The sequence below is a fragment of the Suricata suricatta genome, chromosome 2 (genome assembly GCF_006229205.1).
Source record: "Suricata suricatta isolate VVHF042 chromosome 2, meerkat_22Aug2017_6uvM2_HiC, whole genome shotgun sequence".
In the NCBI taxonomy this organism is placed as follows: domain Eukaryota; kingdom Metazoa; phylum Chordata; class Mammalia; order Carnivora; family Herpestidae; genus Suricata; species Suricata suricatta.
In genome coordinates, this window is record NC_043701.1 from 44,897,786 (window position 1) to 44,902,878 (window position 5,093).

The 5,093-nt window shown below is 56.0% G+C and overlaps 1 long non-coding RNA gene across 2 annotated transcripts; it reads left to right on the forward strand.

Moving 5' to 3' along the window:
• Nucleotides 1–1,204: 1,204 nt before the first annotated feature.
• On the forward strand, nt 1,205–2,817 carry LOC115305894. Of its 2 annotated transcripts, none has more exons than XR_003915077.1 (4): nt 1,205–1,322; nt 1,537–1,662; nt 2,107–2,257; nt 2,716–2,817. It is a non-coding gene; the product is annotated as an uncharacterized LOC115305894 (long non-coding RNA). The 2 variants fall into 2 exon arrangements; XR_003915078.1 differs by having other exon boundaries at nt 2,719–2,817.
• Nucleotides 2,818–5,093: the final 2,276 nt, after the last annotated feature.

Consider the following 5,093-nt stretch of genomic DNA (forward strand, 5'->3'; position numbering starts at 1 on the left):
GGCCAGCCCAGGTCGGACAGGCAGTCACTGGCAACAGCAAGACTGAAGATCAGTCAATTCAGGTCTGCCATGCACAGATCGGCAGGGAGTGCACTGCCCAACTCTAGGTGTTAGTCAGTTCTTCAACAAACCTTTCCTAACCGTGGGATCACCACCAAGAAAGGTATGTCAAGCAATGTCCACAGGAATACAGAGGAAATAAATCTTAATGCCCACAGAGAAATCTGAGGAGACTTCCTAGAGCAAGGACATTGGCAGTAGGCCTTGAAAAATGGACTGGTGGATTTTCACGGAAGAGGGAGAAAGCAGGAAAGAAGAGGGCAGTGCACTTAGTGCAAATCTGAGGCAAAGATCTCATCCCTGCTAACTCATCACCAAAACCTCTTGCCTTCCCTGCTTGGCTGAGCCAGATGCAAACCCACTGGCGCAGGTCTCAGCCCTTATCAGGGCCTCTGTCCTCTGGAGCAGGGAGTATTTCACTGTCCTGGGGGTTTTAAATCTAGTGTCAGACCCTGTTGGAAATAAACCAGTTGCTACTAGGAAGCCATTCTGAAACCTGCCCAGAAGTGCAGAGCTTTTCCTACCCAGTCCCTGGTAGCAACTCTTGAGGCAGCAAAGGGGGTGTGATATGTGCAGGCTGTGCCCCCCCCTACAGGAGCCCCAGATGTGTGTCTGGTATCCCCACCCAGCCCTGGGCCCACCCAAAGGCAGGGTCCGACCCCCTGCGTGTCACCCTCCGCCAGTGACAAGCAGCCTGTGGTTCTCTCCCAACTACTTAGCTGGGCATGGAGTTGGGGTGTCCCCCCACCGCAGCCCTGATCAGTGCTACAGCTGGTCCCCAGCGGTGAAGTACATGTGTGAGCTGCAGGGACACAGGTCCCCGCAGGCCACCGTCCTTCTCAGATGAGGTCCTGCCCATCCCCCACCAGATAGAGTGTGAGCCCGCTCACCTGCTTCACACCCATCTCCCTGCACTTTTGCCTTGACCCACTAGGGGTCCATACCCCTCCCTTTGAGTGAGTCCCACCTCTGCACCCTGCCTTTGGGTGGCCCCCCTGTGTAAGGCCCCCGGACTCACACACCTGGGGCTCACGTGGCTGACGGCTGGAGGGTGGGTCACAGCCTAGTACACGTCAAGTGCCCCTTGCTGCCGCAAGAATTATTACCGGTAACGTGGTTGGACAGGGCACTGTTGCCACGCCCCCCAGACCAGCAGCTCCAACCCCTCGACGCACCCTCCCCACCCAGTTCACAGAGAACACATCTATGGTAGCCTCCGGGGAATAGGCAGGATTCTGGCCCAGATTCCACAGCTGAAAAAAGTGAGGCCCAGATCTAGAGAGTGACCTCAAGGTCATGTTAGAGCCAGGAGAAAGACCAGAGTTTCAGATTCCTGCCCTAACCGTGGGCCACGGGTGCATGACCCAGTCACAGTGGGGCAGCCTGGAATGGGACGGGGCCAAAGGGTCCCAGAGCACAGGGGCCCCGGCACCAACCCAGCCTGGGCTTCATTCATTCCCCTTGTCCTTCCTGCAGCGCCTTCCCAGGGGCAGCCCTCTTGTAGGGACTGGGGATGTGCTGCCAACAAGACAAAGTCTCTTCCCCATGGAGTTCATATTCCAGTCCGGACCAGGTCTACAGCCAGACTAGATGGAGACTCAGGTAACAGTAAGTGGCCCAGGGGGGCGCCTGGGGGGCTCAACTTCAGCTCAGGTCATGACCTCGTGGTTCATAAGTTCAAGTCCCTCTTTGGGCTCTGTGCTGACAGCTCAGAGCCTGGAGCCTGCTTTGGATTCTGTGTGTGTCTCTCTCCCTGCCCTTCCCCCACTCATACCCTGTCTCTCTTTCTCTCTCTCAAAACTAAGCATTAAAAAAAATTTTTTTAAAGAAGATTCTCTCCCTCCCTCTTCCTCTGCTCCACCCTTGCTTGCATGCTCTCTCTCTTTCTCAAAATAAAAAATACAAAATTTTAAAAGATAGAGAAATAAATAAATAAATAAAAGGCACAGATCCCATCATGAGGGCCTCACCCCCTGAGACCCCCTCTAACCCTGATCACCTCCCCTGACCCTTCTCCTCTCCAAATGCGATCCCACTGGGAGTTAGGGCTTCGCCACAGGAATCTGGGGAACCACATTCAGTCCACAGCAGAGAGCAAGAGAAGCCGTCTCCAAAGAGACGCCCCAGAGAAGCTTCCAGGGTGAAGCAAGGGAGAAACAACAAGAAGATCCAGGGCAGGAGAGTGTCAGACTGCGGGGTGAGCGAGGGGCGAGTGAGGACCGAGGCCTACCAGGGGAGAGCCAGCTGGTGTCTGGGGTGCGTGAGGCAGAGGGAACAGGACACTGCAGCGTCAGGGACAGTGACCAAAGTCACCTTGGGGGTGGGAGGTGGGGGGCGTGATAAGCAGTGAGGACTGTATTTTGAGTCTCACGGCCACCAGAGGAGGAAGTGACGTGCTAGGCCCTGCATATTTAAAGAGTGGGGGCTGCTGAAGGGGAACAGGGAGTTACTGCTCAGAGGGCATAGTTACTGGTATGGGCAGATAAAAAATGTCAGAAGTAGACAGTGGGGATGGTGGCACAACATTGTAAATGCAGTTAATGCCACTGAACTGTACACTTAAAACTGATCTAAATGGCAAACTCTTTGTTATATATATTTAACACACTAGACATTAAAAATATACCAACAATTGTGTTATTTTGAATTATTAAGAAGGAGGAGGAAGAAGAGGAGGAAGGAGGAATCAAGCATCAAATCTAAAAAAAATAAATAAACTCCACTGTCACCAACCAGCTGTGTAGCCTTGAGAAATCATGCAACCTCTCTGTGCCTCAGTTTCTTCATCTGTATCACAAGGGAAATAATATCTCCCTCAAAGAGTCGCTGAATGGGTTAGGGCCTAGATGGCAGTGAGGGTGGGGGGCTGTTTTCAACATGTCCATCGACCCTCTGTGACCCCCCCTCCCCACAAAGGAGCAGGTGGCAGGACAAGTCACACGGCCACTGAAGTGGACGTGACCGAGCTACAGCCCCCGGGGCGGCCCCAGTGCCTCTGGCTGACCGCACGCTGGCCTCGTGGGCCCCAGAGATCACCTGCGCTGTGGACGTGAACACGTACTGGGTGGCCAGCTCAGGGACTGGCCACCCGGTCACTGTACTGGCCCGCACACCCCACGCTCTGTGATAGGCTCTTAGAAGCTCTCTGGGCTGTAACTGGAGAAGGAAGGAGACCGCATCGTAGGCTGTGCCGGAAACCGAGCAAACCAGGTGCTGAGCTGGGGCTACAGCTCCATTGGCTACTCGGAGGCCTAAGCGAGGGTATCTGGTCACCCACAAGGACATCAGGGCCTGAGGCCTGCCTGGTGGAGGGGGCCCACCCCAGAGGTGAAGTCAGGCCCAGCATTTCTAGAGACTCACTCCACAGCCCACTAAGGCAGATAGAGCCTGAGCTCCACCCCTTCACGCCTGTTACTTTGTCCCAAGGCCACAGGGGAACAGCAAGGGGCTCCTTCTACCCTCACTCCCACACCCAGCCCAGGGATGTGTCTCCTACTCCCCTTTCTTGTTCATCTTGAACCAAAGATCAGGACAAAAAAAGTGGCTCGGCTGGATACTGTCTTGATTAGGGCTGCCCTGGAAGCAGACCTGGAGACAAGGATTTGAGTGCAAACAGTTTGTTTGAGAGGAGCTCCCGGGAAACACCAGAAGGAGCATGGAAGAGAAAAAGAGGTGGGCAGGTGATAAGAGGATGTGTCGTCAAAGCCACGACCACTGTGGGTGCCTGGAGCCCTCAGCTGTGCGGGGCCACAGGAGACAGGCCTGTGCCTTGGGCTTACCCCACCTGAGGGAGGGCCCCTTGTCCAGCTCCATGGTCATGGCTGAGGGCCGCCCCGTGGACATTGACTGGCCAGCATTTTCGGCCTGCCTGTGAGTGGGCAGTGGGGGAGGAAGCTCTCAGGCAAAGGCTTGCAGGTGCCGGCCACTGGAAGGTGGGCTGGCGGGCTGGGGGGACCGGGAAGAGGTTCCAAGAGCGCCCTGTTGTCTGGGGACTGCTCTGGGCAGCCTGGTCCTTCTGCTGGAGGATCATGACCTCAGGTTCTCGCAGCCCAAGATGTCTGCAAGAACGAGATGACTTCTAGCCAGAATTGGAGTCTGGGTCTGGGCTAGGATGCCCCTGCGGGATTAGCAGCTGCCAGGGAGCAGGGCAGAGAGGGGCCTGGAAGGCACCAGGGGAAGGCAGGGGCCTGCACACAGCCTATGGACTCTGTGCCCCTCATTTTCCCTGCTAAGGTCACCCCAAGGGCCCAGCCTCCTGGGCTTAGCAGGAGAACCAGAGGTTGCAAGAGGGGTCCCCCAGAGTGCCTGAGAGTCCAGGTGACTGTGGACCTGGTAGCAACAGAGCCTCTGGGAGGGGTCAGCTGAACCAGGCCACTCCTTCCACGTGGCCAACAACAGGGGCTCTCAAACTTTTGAGAAGGCCTAGGGTCATGTCCCTAGAAGAATTTCACCAGGCCCTGTGTCTCCCAAGACTCCCCTTGCCCACACAGCCAGTCAACCCACACTCCAGTGAGCTCCCAACCCTGGGCTGATGTGTTCAGTCTGGGGCATGGGAGGGGTGTTGGCCTTTCTCCACCCAAGCCCTGTTCACACGAAGCCCCTACCGTCATCTGAACTGTGGCACGGGCCCCTTCCCGGGCTGTCAGCAACCAACATCCCAACCCAGCCCATCCTCCATCGAGTAGCCTTCCAAAGCAAACTCAGCCTTGCCTCTACCCTAGTACAACCTTGGATGAGATCCTGACACGTAATGACCCAGAAGGCCCTCGACAACCTGGCTGCTGCCTCTCGTCCTGCAGCCACCGCACAAGGCTTTCCGAACCAGTCCAGAGACTTCCTACCTGTGTGCGTGTCTCCTTTACACAGGACTCTCTCTCCTCCTGTCCTAGCTCTGAACAGCCTTCAACAAGGTGTGAGGAGTGATGGGGAGAAGGGTTGAGCCAGGACCCCTCGCCAGGGAAAAGAAAGGCTTCCATTTGCTATCCTGCTGCTAGAACCCCGTGTTTTCCAAACTGCTTCCATTGTGTTCTGGG